Source organism: Sylvia atricapilla, chromosome 10 (genome assembly GCF_009819655.1).
Source record: "Sylvia atricapilla isolate bSylAtr1 chromosome 10, bSylAtr1.pri, whole genome shotgun sequence".
NCBI classification, from domain to species: Eukaryota; Metazoa; Chordata; class Aves; order Passeriformes; family Sylviidae; genus Sylvia; species Sylvia atricapilla.
The window spans coordinates 3,556,536-3,580,077 of record NC_089149.1 but is presented as its reverse complement, the minus strand read 5'-3'; the positions used below and the strand labels follow the sequence as shown (position 1 = coordinate 3,580,077).

Sequence of the window (23,542 nt, the reverse complement as noted above, 5' to 3'; positions counted from 1 at the left end):
GCTAAAAGTTTGTTCTGCAAATGAAGCTTGGTTGCCAAGTGAAAAGTTCAGCACATCTACAGAGCTTTGGCTCGACTTTTGGGAGCAGAACTAAATATTTCCACAATACAGACCAGAACTATAGCACAAGCAAGCCAAAGGAAAAACCAGCTCATCACCAGATCCCCTGACTGGTTACCAGTGGTTTGTGGGAGGTTTTTGGAGTATGTGTGCAAAGCTCTTGTTACACTTACCAAAAAGACAATAGAGTGTTTCAGTGAAAATTCTGGTAAGAAAGCAGAAATTTCTGGAGAAGAAAATTTTAACTATTCTACTGGGTAGACACAAAAGTTTTTTTGCCTCCTGGTGGAACAATCCTGATTTTCAAAGTACTTTTCTGAAGATTGAGGAAAAAAGTGATATTCTGAAGCTACTTCATGGAGTTCCACAACTGAATGTACAAATATCCCTGGGCCTATTCTTTCTTCATGATGAGAAAAAAGGGATAATTTAATCCAAAGTTTAAATTATTAGATTTCTTCCTGGTTCAAAGTTTTCCTCTTGGTGTCTTTCCTCTGCAAGAGGAGGATTTATTTGTTTGCAGTCCTTAAAATCCCTTTTTGCATGCAGAGTAAGGAACACATGAAACTGGAAACTCTTCTTCCATCCTAGAAGACAACAGCCATCAAAATTGCCCAGGAACACAGGAAAATGATGGGCTCTAATGTTCTAAAGGGTGTCCAGTAGCCTTGTTTTCAAGTGACTTCTGTGGATTATTCTCCACAAAATGAAGCTTCAGCTTTAAAAGAACAGGGAATTTGCAAATTCAAGTGCTCACACACCATGAAATGTCAAACCCCTGTTATCAGTGCCTCTGGCTGAGCAGATTTTTCTGTAGTCATTTATTTTTCAAACCAGTGTGGTTTCTTTTTTACCACAAGGAATCATTTCAGTGAAGATTCTGCTGAGCTCCAACAGCTCCAGAAAGAGGCATGTTTAGTACTGACAGAATTGAAGCAAAATTCAGATGCTGAATTGTGTGTATCTGCTACAGACCATATGCAACATGAGATTTCTGGAGGCTTTGGTTGGATTTTTTTTTAGGTTTGTAAACTTTGGATGAATTTGCAGTGAATCAGGATGGTTTGGGTTGGAAGGGACCCTAAAGATCATCAGTTTCCAATCCTCCTGTCATGAACAGGGATGCCACTACTAGATCAGGTGGCTCCTTCCTCCTAACCTGGCCTTGAACACTTCCAGGGACAGGGCACCCAAAAGGAAAGGTTACATCTCTATCAAAAAGAAATGTCAGGTCCTCCCTTCTGTATCAGTGAGGTATCACAGCACTCACTGAAACAGTCCAAAAAACCAAAAAACAATAAAGAGAGAGAATAGGCAACATACATTTCCTAAGCCTCTTTCTTGGAAACCGAAAATACCTCAGGTGGACACTCAAAAAAATCCCCAAATAAAATCCCTGAGCACAAACTGAAGCTGAGGCAGAGCTTGCTTGGCAGATTTCACCCCAGATTAATAATTCATTTTCAAACAAACTGAAACCCACGGTCTGGTAATGGAAAGCATTAGGCAGCTTCAACAAAAGGCAACACTGTCTGTATTGCCTGTAATTAGATAGCAGAGTATAAAACTCACTGCATGGCTGGCTTAGGATCAATTCAAATCCCATGATGCCAAAATTATTCCTCAATATCCTCCAGCACATTGCCTGCAATCTGATTACTTCCACACGAGTGCTGTCCTTCCAGCTGCTGGAGCTGGCGGGTCCCAGGAACAGGCAAGGTGAATATTAAACACCCTGGGAGGATGAGGAGGGCTGAGCTGCCTCCCACCCATTGCTGCCTTGCTCTGAGCAGCCCTGGAGCAGCATGGACAAGGCCCAGTTGTAAAATCAAAATGAAGATCCCTCACTTAGCCAACACCCTACACTGCTGACTGACCTCTCACTCACAGGAGGCCTCAGAGGCTTTGGCACCTTCACCAGCAGGAGGAATAAATCAGCCCGGCACAAAGATCGAATGGCTCTGGCACAAGATAATAAATAGGTTTTTTTTTTTCCTAATGTGAGTAGGGCAGGGCACCAGAGGCCACGGAGAAGGGGCTGCATTTCTTATTTGAATTTAATGAAATATCTAGCAAAGCTTCCCATCCCTAATGCTCAGGACTGGGGAAGGGGCAAGGTGACACATTGCCAAGGCTGTGGCTTGACAGGAGAAAGGGGCTGTGACCAAGAAGCAAATATTGTACCTGTTCAGCAGCACCCCTTTCTGATCTGTGGGATGGGAAAATAACTCTGGTCTGCTTTTGTTCTGTGATCACTGCATTAATCTACACCCAAAGGCTGGGTTACCACCAGCATCTTCAGCTGGTGGGAGGTGCAGAGCCAAGTGCTCCTGTGGGAGGGCAGGAGGAGGCAAAAAACCCCTGCAGTGCTGGGATGTTAGGAAAAGTGCCTAAAATTGGGAAGATTCAGCAGAACTGACCCACCTGTAAACAAAAGAGCAGGGGATTTTGCAGGAGAAGCCTCCTCAGAAGATGGGATGTGTTGAGTGGTGGGGGAAAATGAGGGGAAAACATTATGAAGAGCAAGCACTGCCCTCAAACAAGGCTGAAGATAAAACAGTGTATGGCTGGAGAACAGCATTGCCTCAATACAAGTCACATTTCTCTCTCTTTTCTAAACTAAAGTCACTTTTCTGTTGCAGAAAGCCACGACCTGTGGATTAAAGACGTGTTCCCTACCAGAGCTGGCTGGTTGTGAAGCTGCCCTGGAGCCCAGCTCTACACCCCAGCCCTGCAGACAGCACTCATATTTTCAAAAGGAAGCTTAGACCATGACATCATCCTAAAGGAAAACAAAAAAGTTGAAAAGCTAAAACCTAAAATCTTAAAATCTTAAAAAACCCCGCTTATTTGCTAAACTTCTCAAACAGGCTCAGTGATCTCCATATGTAATTCCAAGCAGCTAAGGAAAATAACATAATTTCCCACAAAATGCAGTGAAAAAAATTCTCAGAATAGCCAATTTTATATATGTATACACACGAGCACGTTATTAAGTTAAAAACTGTGGGATAATCCATACTTGTGAACACCTAGGAAGCTGACATCTATTTTAAGACAAATAAATTTTCTAAAGATTATTTTAAAAAACTATTTTGTCACACTCAAATAACAAAATAGTCCCAAACTCTGATTTTTCCACTTTGCACATTTGTAACCTGACACTTTATAAATGATAACTAGATGAGATACACCAGAAACAGATACACAACATTGAATCTCTTAATGTCACACAAAAATAAAAAAGCAGGGAGTTGTCATATGGCAGGAGACAGCTCTGCTATTTAAAACCTGATGCTTATCATGCTTGATGAGTTAAAAAATAAAATTAAAAAAAAAAAAAATAAAAACAGAGCTGACGATTTTACACAGCCACCAAAAATTGTTCCCTTTTTTGGCAGCTTTGGGAAGGAAGGTGACTTATCTGAAGGTGTGCCCTTATCTGAAGGTGCAGCCCGTTCCCAGAGGAGTTTGGGAGCAGGAGCAGGGGGTACTCACGCTGCTCACAGCTCTCCCCCAGCCAGCCCGGGAGGCAGCGACAGGAGCCCAGCACAGGGTCACAGCCAGCAGCATTCTTGCACTTGCACACCTGGTGGCAGTCAATCCCAAAGAATCCGTCTGGACAAGCTGGAAACGAAAAACGTTCCTTTTTAGCACCGTTCCTGCCTTTTTTTTTTTTTTTTTTTTTTTTTTTTTTTTTTCCCTTCCCTGCCTGAACTCCATCTCGTCTTTTTACAGATGCTTAAGGACCAAAGCTGCATCAAGGGTTAAACCTGCCCAGTTCTGCTACGTGCATCTTGGAAAAAATGTGACTCTTTTAGACAAGCAACAGGTTTCTGTGCAGGAAAACAGGGCTGAGAGTATTGAAAAGCCGTAAAACAAGTGAGAGAATGGAGCTGGGTTCACACAAGCTGCTCCTTGTGCCTCTGTAATGGACAGAGGAAATAATTCAACGTAACACAAGACTCCAGGGCCATCCCTGCTGACCTCCCTCCTTTTGGAAATGCAAAACTTCTGCTCCCATTTACTGTCCTGACGCTTTTCTAAAGATCCTTTAACAGTGAACTGAAGCCACGGTGGTGCAGTTCAGTGCTGAAATGAAAAACTGGCAAAGTGAATGAGCAGAGAAAACCAAGACAGATTAAACATAGCAAAACCACCCCAGGGAGCCGAAGGAGCTCTGCACCTACATCTGGAACTGAACCTAGGCTAGGGAAGAGCAGCCCCATGGAGTCACTTTTTATCTGTGCCAGTGCTGACAGCAGTGAAAATAAGGATCAGTGTTTGTCAGTGGGCCACATCATACCCCAAATGCTGCATTACAGGAACACTAAGGCTGCTATACAGAGTTTAAAAATAATTTCTCTATGTAGCCTTAATTTAACCTCTGTGTGTGTGTGTGTTTAGGTTATATAAATGCATATATTATATCACACGGTACATCATTTTATGTTACACTGAGTAATAATAAATATATAGATACACAATTGTACATCATTCTTTTCACAGGATCCCTGAATCAACCTCAGGAGTGATGGTGCTCATGAAACAAGCAGTAGTTGAGCAGAACTGATCTCTTTGTCCTCCTTGTTCAACATGTATTTAAAATCCAATCCTCACGCTTCTACCATGAAATCAGAATGACTGGATTCCCAAGAGAATCTCACAATGATTATCATCCTCTACACTGACCAACAGCCCTCCACACTAATTCACAGCTCTCTACCAGGTCAGAGTAACATTGGTGTCATTAAAAAACAGTTTAAGTTGAAATGGACCTTAAATACCTGCCATCAACACCCCAGCCATGGCAGGGACACCTTCAGTTGTCCTAAGCCCCATCCAATCTGGTGTTGAACATTTTCAGTGAGTTCTCCAAGTGCATCTTCCACTGTTGGGGCTCTTCTGTCACTTTTTTTGCCCTGGGGCTTCTTGCCCAGGTTTTTTGTCCCAGCCTCTTCCACAGGCACAAATTCAGTTCTCCAGCCGTGTGCACTGCCAGCTGCTTTGGCTACAATTAGAGGGAATTCTGTATCTGTGGCTTTAGGAAAACCTGGACCATCATCCAGCAAGAGTGGAGAACACTGAACATCTGCTTTGGCTGCTCTGCTGCTCAGCTTGTGACCACACATGGTTGTTTCAATCACTCAAAACCAAAAGGCTGCTCTTCCCTTTGTCCTGTCCAGGCTGCTGCTTCTTCCCAGGCATGTGAGAGGTTTGCTGCTCTTCCCAGGTTTGTGCTGCCTCAGGAGAACACAGAAAGGGCTTCATGACAACAGAGCATCCCTCAGCCTCTGCTCAACAGAAGAGAGCTCATACCAACATGGAAGGAAGAGCCACCAGGGTGGGGTTTAATCTGTTATTCCCCATTTACTCTGCTTCAGTAGCAGACATGGCACAGCACAAGGATGGGCTCCTCCTGCTGAACCCTCGGTGGCTTCAAAGGCTGACAAAGTTCTTCTTTAACACAGCCTTGTCAGCTATTCCTCGACATGCACTGTGCTCATTTTCCCCTTTCATCTCAGCAAAACAGCAATCTTGCTGGGCTCTCTTATGGTAATGATTAACTGCTGAAATCCCAAGGGAAGGGTCCAGCCTGTCCATCCTCTGGAAGTGCTGATCCCACAGCAGTTCAGATGCAAAAGCCAAGTTCTGTGCTCCACAAGGGGGATATGGTGTTGTTATTAATGGATCAATTAATAAATCCATTGTAGCAATGCTCTGAGACTCCAGTCGGTGCACTAATTGTCTGGCATTTTGGGATATTCGGACAGATGAATCAATGAACTGGATAATTCTTCCGTTGGCCTGATCCCAAAACTGGACACAAGCCTCGGGTCATACATGTAACAAACAGCAGAGAGCAGTGGGGAAAGGAATTAAACAAAATTACAGTGCAGGGAAGGCAATTGCAGCCTTCAAAGTGGGAGCAGCAGATGCTCAGCACTTGACAGAATTAAATCAATTATAACAATTGCCTTCCCAAACAGGAGTGGAGCAGCCCTGGTGCAGGGCAAGGTGTCCCAACCCACTTGTTAACAGAGCTGTGAGTGTGGCAGGGGAATCAGGCACCTGGATTCCTCTGGGATGGTCAGCAGTGGGCTCAGGCTTCCTGCATGGCACATTCTTACATTTAGGTAGAGTAAGCATTGATATATTTGTCTATTTATCACAATAATTACTTCTTTTGGGGTTGGGATTTTTTGGTTGGGTTTTGTTGTTGTTGTTGTTGTTTTCCTTGCCTGTTTAGCTGGAATTGCATTATAACCCAGCCCAGAAGCATCTTTTCTGGAGATGATACTTAGGCTGTCTGTGCTTGAACAGGAGAGAAAAGACTTACAAAGCACCTTTGCTGTGATCCCTGCCCTTGCAGAGCCCAGCAATGCAGAGGCATTGGCTGCTGCTTCAGTTCAGGAACATCCAGAATTCCCTGTGTCCCCCTGGCACCTTCTGCCCAAGCACATCTCCACTCAGAAATGTTAGAGTGGCTGGCTGGTGGCACTGCCAGCAGCACCCACCAAAAATGATTCATTTTCCTTTCGTAATGCGAGACCCTGTGAAGAAACACACATTATTTCATCATTGCTCTGCTTGTATCACTTGCTGCTTTCAAGAAAACTCAAAGGAAGCTTTTCCTAGACTGCTCTCACAGACTGAAATAATTTCTTTGTAGATTATTTTGTTTTCAGCCTGATCTGTAATCGTTACCTACTCTGCAACTGAAACAGTTTTGCTGCTTTTGAAACTCCTTTGAAAAAGTCACAAGATTCACAAGGTTCATTTTCACAAAGCACCGAGCAGGGCTGAAAGACGGAGCAGGCATGTACCACCTTCAAAAATGTCTAATTTTCTTTCAGAGAGTGTCTTGATGGCTTTATTCTTCCCCATCATTATTAGATGTGACCACAGCACAACTGCAGAGGCAGCAGTACCACTGAGTGGTACCAGATGAAAAGCAGCTGATCAAAGGTGACTCGGGGCAGAGCAGAGCTGAGATGCTGATGGACAGACCAAAGAACTTTGAAGAGTGTGAGGTCTTTTGTCAGCATCCTGTGGCTCGGAGCACAGAAGTTCAGTCAGCTCCTGAATAATTCACAGCAAGGTCTCATGAAACAGCAGCCCTGGAGCAAAAGTGTCTCCTGCTATGGGTGAGCTTGGAAACTGTCCCGTGCTGGGGGTGATGATGATGATGATGATGATGTGGCTTTGCCTGTTATCCCTATTACTGACATAATAGATTGAGATTCAGCAAGGACTAAGAATACATCAACAATTCTAATAAATAGTAATAAGAGATTATTAAATTTGTGGCAAATAAGCTTGGAAGTGGTCACTGAAGTGGTGTCTTGCAACAGGGGCTGGTACCTCAGCTTATGAAGCCTTAATTCATACTGAGGGCAGCAAATTAATGAAAAGAGACAGCAGCTTCCCACCAAAATAGGAAGAAACTTTCCCTAAATGAAAACCAAAAATCCAAAGGCAAATTTTGGTATTTCTGCAGTCTCAGCTTGATAATAACAATGCAAAACACAATTCTGCATTGTGCTGCCACGATGCAAAATACCAAAAAGCAACGACTGCAGGTTCAAACCCCCTCACTGTGCAGGGGTGATATTAATTATTAATATCAATCAAAATCAGATTTTGTAATGGACTGTCTTCTCTTAGGACTCTGAACTTAGGAGGCTGCAAAAGCCTCAGTTTCAACATCTCTGTGATGATGGAGAAGCTCTTCCCAGCCACGGGCTGAGGCATCAGCAGGATGTTTGAAGTCCAAGGCAACTCTGCAGCGCCAGGGCTCGATGTGAATTCCTGCCTGCAAGGCACAGAGCCTGGCCAACGTGGGTGGATTGCCAGGAGGACGGCAAAAAGCACATCCCTGCCAGAAGGAAACCCTGCCAGTCTCCCAGTCACTCGGAACAGAAGCGCTGCAGCTCCTCCGAGAGAAGGTGCCAAGAAGGTTCTACCAAGGGCAAACCACCCACATGTTTTCCTCTCTCGGCGTCTTTTGGAAGCTGCCAAACTGTTCTGGTTAAAAACTTCCTAAGTTAAGAGGCAACCCAGGTCAGCTGAGAGCAAACACTCTGCCTTCTTGAGGGAAAACACGCGGAAAGAGGCGTTTTACAAAGCCCTGAATTTCCCTCTCCCCTCCACAATCTTCTTTCAGGAATTACAAAAAGATAAAAATGTCCAACGTGACTGATTTGGAAGCTGAGATTTGTTCTTTTTTTCTTCCACCAATAGAATCACCCAGCCTTCTCCATATTCTTCACAAAGGATGTTTAGCCTCTTTGCTCCCATTATAATTCCTGCTGGAATGAAGAGATTTACACAACAACACAGATAACTGCCTTGTGGGGTTTTTTTTCAAATAAAAATAGAATAATTAAAAAAAATAGTAGATTTAGGAAAACAGATTTCAACTAAATTATATTGAAAAGAGACATCGAGGAGATACCATGTGGTACGAGGTGCAGTTTGCAGGAGAACCTTGGAAACAATGTTCATTTTGTGTAATAGTCCCTGGTAAGAATGAGAGGGAAAAACCACCAAGGAATATCAACTCCAGCTGCTGGGTGCCTCACTACATTCCTGGTCAGGCTGTGGAGCATCTTCCTTCCCGTGAGAGGGCAGCAGCTGCCTGCGAGTGCTGCCACTTCCCTCCATCCTCGCTGCTGAAACTGGCTGATAAAGCTGCTTTCCATGCAAAGTACTTGTGACTTCGATTCAAGTACCACAATTTGCAGAATCTTAAATCACCTACACTAAACTTTCACAGCGCCTGAATGGCCCTGTGTTGCTTCTCTTGTGTTTTTTATACATAAAATCTGCAAAATGATGCAGCATGACAGCAACCTCCTGTGATAATGCCACAGACTGACTCACCATAATGGAGCTGAAGAATCCTGTCTAACCTTTCCAACACTTTACCAAATGACTAGGTAATAGAACATTAGATAGAATAGAATTGGATTTAAGTTACAAGTGAATCTGTTTTTAAAGAGTTCCACGGTGTTGAGGCACACATCCATGTTTCTCTTGAAATTTCTTCAGGGAGGCTCTAGAAACAAGCAAGTGTAGGGCTGAACAAGCATCTCCCTGCTCAGGGCTCAAATAGTGGGACTCTGGGTCTTCATAAAGATGTGATACAGCAGAAGTTTTACGCATATATCTAATTTTAACCATGTGAAAACACCTGCCCAACATTTGGCACCCAGCACGATGCTCTGCTGAGTTAGGAGGGGACTTCACATTTCGGTATCAGCTTCCAAAACAGTTCAGTGGTTCATTTAGATCCAGTGCTGTCAGTTGTAAAACCTCCTCCCTGAATAAAAAGCAAACCAAATTCTCCATGAATGCAAAAGGGACCAGGGGCAGCAGCAGTACCTCTTTCACAGAAGGTTCCTGTCCAGCCCCCTGTGCAGGTGCAGGCTCCACTGACGTGGTCACAGGCAGCTCCGTTCTGGCACTGACAGCTGGACTCACAGCCCGGGCCAAAGCTCCCCTCGGGGCACCCTGCAGCACAGGAATCACAATGGGTTAATGCCAGAGAAGGTCTGGGATCAATGGGGAGTTTTTATATACATGGGAAATCTGACTATTTCCAAAATAATCGAGCTGTAAAGGTGACGGCTTAAAACTGAGATTTGAGTGTTCCCCTTGAGGTTCAGGTAAGTTGGGCTACAATTAAGATCTATTTTAGAAAAATTTCATAGTGTTGAAAGTCTAAATTCTGCACAGAAAATGAACATCCTCTATTGCAAAGCCTGAGACTTCACAGGTTCTGCATGATGACACTTCGCCTCCTGGTCTGGAGTTGATTATGTGCACTTCTCCTCTGGGACTTCATCAGCTGGGAGGGGAGAAGCTTCTCTGTTTTCCTGCAAATCCTTTTTCCCCAGAAAGCTGGAGAAAAGATGAAATGTGTTGGTTGCCTTCACAAAGCTCCAAATTGAATGCTGCACACTTTACTTTCATGCTCTGCTTTGAAAAATTCAAGTGAAAACATTACATCTGGGGGACAGATTAACAATTACATTTCCACAGCAGTTAATGTGAGGGGCTTTAAAACATTTGCATGGTACTCGCCATCAGAAGAAAGAAAACAGTTTGAGAATGAAAATAATTTCTTCCAGGATTATAGGAAAATCAATTAAGAACAGGGCCAGTTGCCTAATTCATATTGGATATTTTGGACACGCTGAAACACAGAGATAGACTTGGCTAAATACAGTATTACAGGGCCTCTACTCCTGTTTGAAGGTCTTGTGAACATCCCTCTAAATGAGTTATGGAGATTATTGCCAGATCTCTTCTAGAAGCCTATGATTTTAGCATTTACAGCAACAAAGTGATTTTCAGGCAATCTGGAAGGAATCAGAGAGAACAGAAAAGGAGCGTCCTCACAGACAGCTCCATGTCTGGAATAGGGGGGAGGGTTTGGTGTTGTTTGTTTGGTGCCATGGGTGGGCAGTGATTGGAGCTGGCTTGAATTCAGGTGCTCCTGCAGCTCAGTGGATGCCAACTGTGTGTCTTACAGAAGAGCAGTAGGGATGGGAGATGGGAGAAGAGCAAGGTACATTAAGTATTTCTTTGCTTTCAAAGAGTCGAAAAAATGGGACACTGTTCAAATGTATTTTAGAATCTATTTTTTTGCACTTAGAGGTGAAATCGCTTCCTCTTCCCAAAGCTGCACATCACTGTTTAACAAATAAATACACAGAGGTGCACTTGTGCCTTAAAAGCTTGGTCCTTCTCCTTGTTTCCTGTTCAGCTGAAATCTCAGTCAGAGAATCTGTGCAGGGGAAATGGTGCTGCAGTGCAGCAAGAGGTGCAGGGCTCCCAGCAGAGCTCCCTTCAGGCCCACCGTGTTTAGCCCAGAGCTGAGGCTTTTCAAGGTGATGGCAAAGGGTCAGCGCACTTCACAAATGATTTCACAGTCCACAGCACAGAGAATCTGCCCCTGCTCCAGCAGGCACAGGCTGCTGTGATGCGTGTCAGGATCCAGCCACCCCAACAGAGAACCTGAGCTCCTGCCAGGGGAAGGAGCCCAGCCTGCAGGGAGAGGGTAGGGATGCCTGGGGAGTAGAGGAAATATCCAAATATAGTGAAGATTTCACCTCTAAGGCAGCACAGAGTTATGGGAAGAATTATGGTTTTCATAATCTTGCTTACACACACACACATATATATACACGCAATTTTTAACATATGCATATATATGCACGCACACACATAAGAGGGTAAAAAGCAGACTAAATAGAACAGGAAACCCACAGAAAGAACTTTAGGGGCTGCCAGATGTGTTGTCAGTGGAGATGGGTTCACTGATTTCCTTCCCAGCGAGGATTACAAGCAGCTATTTGGCCACTCTGTCTCTGCAGAGATGCTATTTTGAGAGAGATCAAGAGCAAAAGAGAAGCAGAGCTGGCAGCTCCTTCTCTGGGAGCTGGTCCTCCTCACACACTGTCCTTCCATTCCCTCTGTGCCAACAGCAACAAGGGCTGCAAGATCAACTTTCCAGGCTTTCTTGTCTTAGGTCACAGTTCTAGATTAATTGTTTTGACATTTCTGTGTGACACCAGCAGTTAATCCTGCCCACGCTGCTGAGACTCTGGTAGCTACATCTGTGCTACTGTAAGATTGTTAAACTAGTAGATAAAATGTTTATTTTATTTAACAACATCGATATAATCAATAATAATAGCAACAGCAGCTTAACTATGCAACTTACAGCCACGAGATGAAGTGGATTCCAAATGCTTGCATGAAATGAAAAAGAAAATAAGCACATTAATTGGAAAAAAAAAAATCAAGTTGCATTAAATATAGACATATTGCTTCTGTCTCAAGAAGCTCCTGAATGAGAAATTGATGATACCTGGGGAGACATATGAGGAATTGACTATGAGCCTGTTTTCATATGCTTGAAGCATTTGCTACTGACCTCAGTTAGAGGTGAATGTTAAGGTGAGAGTCATGGGCCTCTGATTAGACCATTGTACATTTTTGTTGTTAATAAATACGAGACTCAAAGAATTCCTGCTGTTACAAACATGTAAAGTATTTCTATATGCCTGACCTGAAAAAGAGATTTACGAAGGGTAAGTTCTGCCCTAAAACTGAATAAACAAAACCAACACGGAAACTCTTAAGCCAGAACGCAAATATACATCAATCCTTTCCCTCTCACGAGATCCTAACATTAAAAATAGCTGCTGGGTCCAAAACAAGGCTGAAAATACCTTTTCTGGAAATCAAATTATGGAAAGCATCTAACCGCGGTGAAACGCGAGAGCGCAGCGCGGGGCAGAGCAGGGGCGGGACAGCCCGGGTGTGTTCCTGCAGGGAACAACCAGGAAAACACAACTTCCAGAGCTGGGGTTTGGGGGTTCCACGTGCAGGGAAGGCAGGCAGGCACTTACTGAGCTGGCAGTGCTGCCCGGTGAACCCCGGCTGGCAGGAGCAGGTGCCCGTGGCGGGGTCGCAGTCGTCGCAGGCGCAGGAGTTGGCACAGCCCCGGCCCCAGCGGCCGCTGCTGCAGGCTGCCAAGGGAAAAACAGGGTCACATCCAGAGCCCAGCACCACCCCCAAACCCTGCTGCACCTCGATGGGAGAGAGTACAAAATACACAAAACGGTATGGTGTGGGTTTCACCCGCACCACACCCACACGCCTGGCAGAATAATGGCTGTAATAATGAGCGAGACGGCTGGTGGCGAGTGCCTTGAAAAACCAAAAAAGGTTTTAATAAAGATGGAAAATATTACAAAAGGAAAAATAACAAAGCTGAGCCCAGCACAGAGATAAACTCCTTGCTCACTACAGCACCTCGAAAAGCGAAAAGCGTGAAGTTGCTTTGTTCTCTCTCTTTCATACATAATAGCTTAGTTGGGCTTTTTTGGCCCTTGGCCCAATGAGTGAAACAAGAGTTTTTGAGTAACATTTCCACGGTCAAATCTACACTTCTGGGCTGGCTCCGTGCCAATTACAAAGAGAAAATCCACAGAACTTTCCAGCTAACTTCTTAACATGTCAAAAGGTAAAGTGAAACTCTTTTCCTGTTTGGAAGCACCTGCTAGAGGTGCAGGGATTGCATCACCACAGCACGGGATTTATCTCCCAGCTGCAGCACAGGCACAGAGCGTGGAAATAAAGACCATTTTTGCCTGTCTGTTTCAGCTGGATGCAGGCAGATGTTATCCTATCCACGTGATGCTGATCATTTGTAGTCATGAAACGAGTAATTCATAAGCTGGGCTGAGGGAAATTTAGGTTAGGTGTCAGGAAAACGTTTTTTGCTGAAAGAGTGATCAAGTACTGGAATGGTCTGCCTGGGGAGGTGGTGGAGTCACCACCCCTGGATGTGTTTAAAAAAATATTGGATGTGGCACTCAGTGCCATGGTTTAGCTGAGGTGGTGTTAGGGCATGGGTTGGACTTAAAGGTCTCTTCCAACCTTGTAATTCTGTGGATCCACATCCATCAGTAATGGTTCTAGAACTTCAAGGAAATAAAATATCAGCTATTGACTCACTCAACAAAAATCAGCATAACCAGAACAGTTAATGGGTTTAACCAGACAGAATTGAGAGCACCACCCAAGCTTTCCCCCAAATACTGGGCAATGCGGCATGGACATAAAGGAATCTCATAAGGTTTGTTAAAGCAACTTACTGCTTTCATCCTAAAATCACACAGCACTGACACAATTATGGCAATGTACCACAGCATCTCCTTTCTTTCAAGTAAGGAGGAAGATGAAAGTGCCTATTAGGGCAAGAGAAACCTGGTTTTGGAGCTGGGAATCTGTTTAATGCCCAGTCTGCAATAGCTGGGAAAGCTGCCTTACTGAGATATCACTGCAAAACAATTTTTCTCAGATCTTATGTTGAATAGAAAGAAAAGCTTTCCTTTGTCATGGTCTCTCAATTCTTTAGACGGCCCAGGGAGTTGTGAAAAGCCATCTCAGTGGCTCTACATGCTACCAACTGGTTTGATTTTTAAAATATGCATATGGGTGGAAACTTCAGATTTTCCCAGCATTTTCTTCAGCACAGAGCCTGAGAAGTCAGGTGCAAAACTTGCTGCTGTCAACACTGCCAATTAAATGATTTTATGTGTTTAAGACCAAGTTTAGAAAGAGGTTTGTCTTCTGTTGGCTTTTTGCAAGAAGCATCACAATGAATCAAGCAGAAGAGATGTGTCACAGGAAAAGGGAGAAATCAAGCAGGATGGCTTCACATTTATATGGTGCCATCCAAAAAGGGCAAATCTACTCTCTCACACAGCCACCAATATGGAGAGCGATGCTAAAGTCAACAGAAGGATGCTCTGCTCTTCCAGAGAACAGAATTTTTCACAGCATTTATATTCCCTAGTTAAAAAGTGACCTTTAGACACACGACTCTACATGCCACTCACTTGTTGAATAAATCTCCCCCAAACAAAATGAGAAATGGAGAATTAATCTCAAAACTAATCTGTACTGAAAATGAAAAACAAAACTGTCTGTCAGTCAAAATGCTGACGGGACAGATGGTATTGGGCAAAGGGATCCATAGTGTTGAAATAAGAGCTTATATCAATACTTTGCACTTCATCAGCCATCTATTTCAATGCTTTGAACCTGGATAATTAAGGATTATAACCACCCAGGCTCTGCAAACCCACAAACACACCATTTCAGAAGCAGTAAGATTAGCAAAACTATATTAAAAAACTGTAATAAACGAAGAGCAAACAGAGCTGGCTCCTCCACGTGCAGTCCCCAGGAGATCCCTGACTTACAGTGTTTGCAGTCGTGGCCAGTCCAGCCTGGGGGACAGGAGCACTCTCCAGTGACAGGGTGACACTGAGCACTGCTGCCACAGCTGCACAGCGACAGGCAGCTCAGGCCATAGTGCCCATCGGGGCAGGCTGCAAGCAGAGACACACTGTGACTTCACCCAGCCACATCCCAGCCACAGCCTGCTCTTCCCAAACAGGCAGTGACAGCTTATTCCCTAAAACAGGCTTTAGCTGAACCCAGGAACCCAAATGGCACCACAGCAATATCTGGGATCTGCACCCTGGGTGTCTGGGGCTGAGTCCTGGAACATGGGAATACCCTGAGTGACTTTGGCTACTCCTGTGCACCTCTTTCCTGTTTTCTCAGAGGAGGAACACCTTCCCCAAAAGCCATTTTGTGACGAACAAGAATTAAAAATGTGCCACCACCAAGGCCTTGCACAAAGCAGAGCTGTCCTGAGAGCCTCTGTGCAGCTCTCAGCAGCCACACTCAAGCAGCCTTTTAACACCCAGAGGCTGAAGAGCAGCAGAGAACAGTTTCTTGAACATATTCCCATGGTCTCTGGCTGCAGGGATAGCACTGATACTGCTCCCTCCTTTCCAGCATTATTTAATCCTAAATTATCTACACCAAGGAGTGCTGCTGCAAGCATAACTCAAGAATGATGCCATGCAGGCCAGCTGGTCACACATTTTGCCAAACTGCCAGGAACACACCAGCAGTGTTGTGGCTGTTAAACACTGTATTTCAGCTTGCCATAAATTAAGTCTAATGATAACATCCATTTGGGATGCAGCTCAGCTGATCACGTGCATTTATCTGCAATCTCCCTCCCACAAATAATGTCAAATCCAACCTGGGGAATTCCTGCAGATGAAGGGCAGCTAATCTCTGATCAGCATGTTTTATCTCACAAAAGAATAAGAAGGCGGAAATCAAACTATAACCTGAATTTTCAATCTGACCTTTTCCTGGGGGAGGCTGAGGCAAGGACTTACTGGCAGAGCAGGATGGCCCAGTGTAGCCAGGGGGACAGTCACAGGCTCCAGTTTCCCTGTTGCACTGTCCCCCGTTGGCACAGGGCTCACAGGAGTTCTGGCAGTCTGGTCCCCACTGGCCATCTGGGCAATCTGGAGGAAAAGCACAATGAGGTGTAACCAGTGCCATTTTCTGTTTCAAGATAGTTGTCGATTTCTGCTGTTACCCCAAAAAATTAAAAAAATTATAGTAAAGCTGAGTTAGATTGTTATATTATCTCTACTGACCTACACCCCTGCCAGCCCTGCCATTAAACTGCAGCATACAAGAACACAGATAGAGACTAAAGGTTCTCTCCCAATTTCCATCACAGTTTGTCTGTTTACTGGCTTGGGAAACAGCAAAATTCTACTTTTTATCACGTCTTGCAAAGCCAGGCACTCCCTACCTTGGTCCAGCACCTCACACACCTTGCTCACACGCAGCACCAGTCTTCCCAGCTGGGCAAATACACTGCCCTGTCTTTGCATCACACGGGGCTCCTCCACAGCTGCACCTCTGCCTGCAGCCCATCCCGAAGCTGCCAGGCTGACAAGCTGGACAAAAAAAACCCCAAAGTCGTGGTTAGAAGCATTTTGAAGACATTAGGAGGCACCATGGCCACCAGTTTTAAACTGAGCTGTGCTGGTAGAAGTGATCAACTTAGCATTAGTCTCTGAGCAACTGGTGGTCTGAAATGAACTGCACCAGAGCCCTGCAAAATTTGTGCCTGAAGCTTTAAAGATAACTACTGTTACCTGGACAAATGTTAGTTTGGGTAACTCAGCCTTGTGCCTTGACCTTTGCAGGGAGAGAGGGAGAAAAAGACAGCATTTGGCAGGCTCCAAATATCAGTCTGGTTTCAGTGGGGAACTGCCAACTCGTATCAACAACAAATGTACCCATTTATCTGCAACTTCTATACCTGAACCTAAGTTGCCTGAGCAAGCTTTCCCATCCCAAGTGTGTCTCCCAGGAAACACGTGGTGAGTACCTACACAAATGGCATTTTTCTCCATGAAACCCGGCAGGACACGGATGTTTGCAGGCTCCTGTCTCAGGATCACATGGAGCATCAGGAGGACAGCTGCACCTCAGTTGGCAACCAGCCCCATAAAACCCTGGGGTGCACTCTGGAAATAGAAGCAGACACAGAACATGTATAAGAAAAAAGGAAAAGGTAAGAGAAGTGAACAAAAATCAGAAAATAATCCGGCAGAAACTTGCAGAGAATATATTATAACGTACATTTTAGAGGTGTTGTTAACAAAGAGTAAGTACTTAATAAATGCTTACATTTCAAAGACGTTGCTGCTTAAATATAACCCAGAAACAGAGTGGCAGAATGCTCAAAGATTTATTCTATTAGAATACTTGAGGCTGTATTCAATGAAATACATTATAGAATTCTCTTCTTACATGCCCAAGTTCTGTTTCTCTTGCCCTGGTGCACAGAACTGAACCCATCACCAAGAATGATAAAAATATTAAATATTGTCATTACTGTTCTCCACCAAACCCACCAGAACTACTGCCATAAATGCAACACAGTCCTGCCTGGCCAGAGAAAAACCTGAAGGGAGAATCTTTATTGTGTTACTCCACTGCTGTCTGGAAAGGGCTACTGAGACATGCAAACATGAATGTGGGATGAAATTCTCTTTGAACTACCCCCAAAAACTACAAAGAGTAAGCTGAATTCAAAGAGCTGCAAATCTGAAGGAAAAGCAGCATTACTGAACCTGTTTACAAATCACCCCACTGCCATGAAACACAGATTTTGCCACTTATTTACTGACTGTGTCAAAACAGCACAGAAATGAAAACTCGTACAGTCTTCATTATTTAAGGTTGTATTAGGATTTGGACTGTGGATTTCTGCTGTCATTTGACCAGGCTAAAATTCCTCCAATTGCCTATTCCCCTTGATGTCCCTGCAAGCCTAGCAGGGTTAAAACCCCCCAAAATCATTAGTAGGATATGAACACACGAGCAGCAGCGGCCAAACAAAGCAGACGGGTGGAAGATGGAGAATTTTCTGGGACAAAGGACCGAGCAGATGTGGGGGACCTGGCTGTGTGGGGTACCTTTCTGACACTTTTTGCCGTGATATCCAGGCTGGCAGGTGCAGGAGCCGTTCCTGGGGCTGCACTCCAGCGTGTGCTCCTTCACACACTGACACTCCTCCGAGCAGCCCGCGCCGAAGGCCCACCTGGGACAGGCTGCAGCCAAGGAGAGAAAAAGAAGCATCAGCTCTGTAATTATGCAAGAGCTGGCTGAAATTGCAGGCTGCTGCAGAATGCAACTGCTGCAAGAAGCAAAACCTCTGTTCTGCTTTCAGCAAGTACATCCCCGTTCCTACAGCAGCACCTGTTCATGTGTGGGTAGGTAAAAAAAGAGTTTTCATGATTCCTGTGTTAGGTCATTAATTTCATGTCAAGCGATACGTGGTGAATGCAAGAACCAGAAACATTTCAAAGCAAACTCAGCTGATTTTCTGAATGAAAAATATGTGGGTGCACTCCAAGACAAAAGTTTTCATAATAAAACAACAAAAAAAAATTTGATCTTGCACAGATTTTACAAACAAAACTTGTAAGTACAAAGAAACTTGATCATCTATTTTGCCAAGTTTTTTTTTTAATGCTTTTTATTCCATCCAATGTTTGATCTTCATCCTGTCCCAGCCAGCCCTGCTTCCCTGTTCCCACTCCAACCCATCAGCAGTCACTAACCAGCTCCAATCAGATTCCAACCTCAGCAAAAATTCTAATGATAATCTGTCCAACCCACCTATAGTCCTCACCTTTGAGCATCAGTAAATCTCAGTCCTTATGGCAAAGATTAATCACTAGAGGAAAAGATTAACAAAGCTTCTGGGGCTTCCTGGCACATCTCAGAAATCCTGTCTTCCTGCTGCTCCCAGCCCATTGCAGAACACAAAGTTTTGCTCATTTTATCATAAAATGGTTTGGGTTGGAAGGTCTCATAAAGACCATCTCATTCCACCCCCCCTGCCATGGGCAGGGACAATTTCCACTGTCCCAGGTTGCTCCAAGCCCCAGTGTCCAACCTGGCCTTGGACACTTCCAGGATGGGGCAGCCACAGCTACTGTGGTCACTCTGTGCCAGGGCCTCCCCACCCTTGTAGCAAAGAACATTTTTCTAACATCTAAGCTAAATATCTCCTGTTTTACTAAATCCATTCCTCGCTGTCCTAGCACTATGTGACTGTGCAAGAAGCCGCTCTCCTTCCTTTCTGCCACCCCCTTTGAGTGATGTGGAATCTTTTCTAGACTGTCAACGCTGTGTACACATTAAACAGATCCCAAAAACCACCGCGGACTTACTGAGGTGGCAGAAGCGTCCGTAGAGCCCGGGGTCACACAGGCAGGCTCCGTACAGTCTGTGGCAGTGGCCCTTGTTGGCACAGTTGCACGGTTTGTTACAGTTCTTCCCAAAGAAACCTCTTGGGCAACCTTTGGAGAGCGCAAACACAGGCAGGCGTCAGCGGCTAACGGGCCAAAGCGGTTTGTGCAGCCGGGGCTCTGCGCAGCCTGGCCAGCCACCGGCTTTCCTCACCCTCTGTTCTGATCATTATTTAAGATAAAGGAGAAGTGGAGAGGCTGAGGCAGAGCCGTACCGTCCTCGCAGAGGTGGCCCAGCACACCGGGTGGGCAGTGGCACTGCCCCGTGCCGGGGTCACAGGAGCCGCCGTTCCGGCACTGGCAGGCACCGGCACATCCTCTGCCGAACGTCCCGGGGGGACAGGCTGTGGAGAGAGCAGGGAGAGTCAGCACGCCAAGAAATCCCTTCCCCTCTGCTGCAAAAGGAGCAAAACAAGGCTTTGGTCGTTGGGAAGGCTGATGAAGGATCAGGGACACAAGTCCTGTGTGGAGGGACTGAGGGAGTTGGGGCTGGAAGTTCTCAGCTTGGAAAACTCATTGGAGACCTCATCACTCCCCAAAACTCCCTGAGAGGAGGGTGGAGCCAGGTGGGGATCAATCTCTCCCAGGCAGGCAGCAATAGGGCAAGAGGACACAGCCTTGAACCCCCTAAACCACCCCCTAAACCAGGGGAGGACAGGTTGGACATCAGGAGGAATTTCCTCACAGAAAGAATGACTGGGCATTGGAAGGGGCTGCCCTAGGGAGTGGTGGAGTCACTGTCTCTGCAGGTGTTTAAGAAAAGACTGGATGTGGCACTCAGTGGTTGAGAAGGTGGTGTTGGGTCACAGGTTGGACCCATTTTCAAAGGTCTTTTCCAGCCTAATTGATTCTGTGATTCTGTGAAAACTGAGCAAGGAGAGAGTCCTGCCAGTTGAGCAGGCTCTGAACAAAGTTATATTCTTCCATATAAAGCAAGGCACACCCATCTGATATTTACTAGGACATCTCAAAGGACACTGATTTAACCAAGCTTTGGGAAGCACTGTCATGTATCCAACCCTCCCCTCCTCACAAAGCGCAGGCTCAAAACCCCTGCCTGACAAGTCCAAAGCTTAAACATTAGAGCACAGCTTTGAATACTTGGAGATAAGTATTTTGAACATTACTTTTTTTTGTCTCCCAAACACTATTATAAAAAGAATATCTTGTTTTTCAAATGTAGTTTCTGTAACTCCCCAGGTGATCATGGCAGCAATGGATCCACAACAGCAAAAAACAAACTGAGGTGAAGCCTTGCTCTGCTGTTTGCAGCCTGAGCTGGCTGAGTGAATACAGTTGCTGGAGTCATCTGACTTCACTGACATTTTATCAATGTACATTAAGAAAGTTGACATTTCACATCAATTTCCATTCGGCTTCTTTGGTGCATTATTAGAGAAATTTAGTTCCAGTTTTCTCCACTGTTTTAGCTTGCCCTAAACCTGCTTACGCTAAACCCAGGAATTGTGCTGTATATTAAAAAATGCGAGAGAAGAGAGTGGAAACAATCACATATGACTAACTCATACAGATTAGACACTGCATTTATCATTGTCCATGCTGACTTCACCAGACAGCAGGTTTAGCTCAATAACACAGTACTATTAAAGTTCTTTAAATTCCAGAGATGAATTCCAGCAGACTACATGCATGGATATCCAGTGCAAAGATATGTCATAAATGTTGTTATTTATGAAATGAACTAAAGAATTTGGATACTGATTTAAAATGTTTACAGTCTATCACCACCAGAACACCAGGAACAGAACTAAGAATATTCTTTTGATAACATAGATGGTCTTAGACAGACTGGAAATTATCACTTTAATCCTCCCCATTCCTATCCTCTTAGCTGCCCCCAAGTGTTTACAAGCCAAATCTACCATCAGTCTCCCAAAATAACCACGGGCAGACTGTTGGTTTCAATCACTTGCTTGATTTTTCTACATTTCTGTCCATGTGATGACGTCTCCTAAACAATCTTGATGGCAATTAACCTGAAGAGTGCTGTCTACTGATGTCAAGTAATAAATTTTCATCGACTTTTTGTCTCACCAGTGACAGCAAAGACTTTCTGAGAGTGATGGGCCATCATGTCACACACACCACGAAATGGAGGGACCCATCTCAAACAGGAAATCTGCTGTATGATGTCTCAGGCAAGCAGCAGACAAGTTTTGCCAAACTGCAGATGAAGAACAGCACATCAAGAAATCACCACTCTCTTTCCGATGGGTTTTGACACATACTTCTGAATCAGAAAGATCTTCTGCCAGGAAACAGGAGCAAGGAGGGTGAAAAGCTATTATAAAGGGCACCGACTTGGCAACAGAATTCTGAAAAATACCATTTCCAAAATGAAAAATCAACTGTTCCAAGAAAGTGATGCTAATAATAAAAAGAATGATATGGAAAAAAGAAATGGAAAACATAAGAAAAAAATTTAAAGGGCAATGTCTTGGGGTGCTGCAATGGAAAAACTCAAGTTTAACGCACATGTCCACCCAGACTGTCACACCAACTGAGGGGACAGACTTCTGGAAGTCACCAAGGCAGGGTGTGGAACAAAGCACGGCCAAAGCAAAGTTCAGCAGCTTTTAGCAGCACAGTGAATAGGAATGAACAACCACCAAAATATTTAGGATTCTGTCCTGACCTTCACTGGAGTGCAGGGACCTCCGTGCACTGCAGCATCACTTACAGCCCCTTTTTCACATACCCCAGCACAACTCATTTCATCATGAGACAGCTGTGCCCTTCTGGAAGCCTCACAGATGCAAAGCACAAGAGGTGACTCCCATTCCCCACCTGCAGAGCCCCTCCAGGAGGATCAGTGCCCTGCCAGCCCCTGTACTCACTCTCATTGCAGATGACTCCAGCCCAGCCGGGCGCGCACACGCAGCCGCTGCGCTCGCTGTTGCAGTGGCCCCCGTGCAGACAGTCCTCACACCTCAGGCTGCAGTCCTGGCCAAATGTGTCACCCAGGCACACTGACAGCAAATAAAAATAAACCCCACACAGGGCTGAGTGAGCAGCCAGGCCAAAAAAAACGCTCCCACAAGCTCTTAGCTATGGCTGGGTTGTAAACGCGGCACAAAAGGCACGGCAAAATGGGCCCTCCTGAATTTCCCTCTTCACATTTTTGACTCAAAGTAGAAGGAAACTGGGTGTGCAGCTGGAATTTACTCCCCTAAATCCATCCCCTACTCCAGCAAAGAGCACTTCAAACTAGTTTTTAAAAGCAAGAGTTTTGCTTTCAGAAAAAGTGAATTTGCACTTCATGCATGATAACATTGTATAAAACTAGAAGAACTTATTGGGACTTTCCTTCTCTCCTTGCTAGACTATCCCTGTTGTTTTACTGCACTAAGTGGATGTAGTGCTACTTAAACATAGTTCAGTGATATTTTCAACCACATAGTTTGAGTGTTCTAGAAAAACAAAGCAAAATACACATTCATCCTGTCTCTTCTCTTCAGGGATATGAAGAGTTTTATATAGGAATCATGATATGAAAATGCAATTTTTCCCTCTCCTTCCCCTCCCTCCTTTTATCCCTTGCACCCTCATGTTCTCTTTGTGGGGTCTATTGAGACAGGCATGCAAAATAAAGTGACTGTCTGATAAAACACTCCAGTGGCATTGAAGATCCCATCCACAGCTTAGAGCCTTCAAGGCTTTATGGCTGTGGCTGGAGGATTTTTGGAATGGGATTTTTAACAGCACCTGAAAGTGAGCTGGCAGCTTATTTCAGCCTGCAGCAAGTCACAGGCTGGTTGCATCTCACCACCAGTTTTCTGTGTGAGGTCAGATTTCCTCTAGGCCTGAGCACCCTTTCCTGTGGCTGAACAAATGCTCAAGCCTTCAGGGACATTCAGAATCCCAGTGCTCCCACTCGAAACAGGGTACAACTTCATGCTTCAGGAGAAGAATACAGACCACCATTAAAAGCATTGTGCTTCCACCTTAAAAAGTCATTCAAGTTATAGAAAACACTTAATCACTTGCACCAGCTTACTGTCTAAAGCAGGCTTTTTTATAATATAGACAGCAGCACAACACCATGTCTGAAAATACAAGGAGTAAATTGCTATTTGGGAGGTAAAAGAAATTTACCATACAAATACACCACCTAAAGTTCCTTTTCTCCATCACGAACCACTGCATGCTGCAAAGCCTGAGCCTTAGAAAAAGTGCAGCTGCTCAGCTGTGACTGATAACACCCAAATTTCTGTGGCTAAATATAA

General features: G+C 44.7%; 1 long non-coding RNA gene across 1 annotated transcript; it reads right to left on the bottom strand.

Annotated features, from left to right (window-relative positions):
- Window positions 1-15,854: 15,854 nt before the first annotated feature.
- Window positions 15,855-18,056, bottom strand: LOC136365342 (uncharacterized). The gene is made up of 4 exons (XR_010744348.1): window positions 17,955-18,056; window positions 16,866-17,000; window positions 16,299-16,424; window positions 15,855-15,980 (listed from the first exon to the last, which is right to left on the bottom strand). It is a non-coding gene; the product is annotated as an uncharacterized lncRNA (long non-coding RNA).
- Between the last annotated feature and the right edge of the window lie 5,486 nt (window positions 18,057-23,542).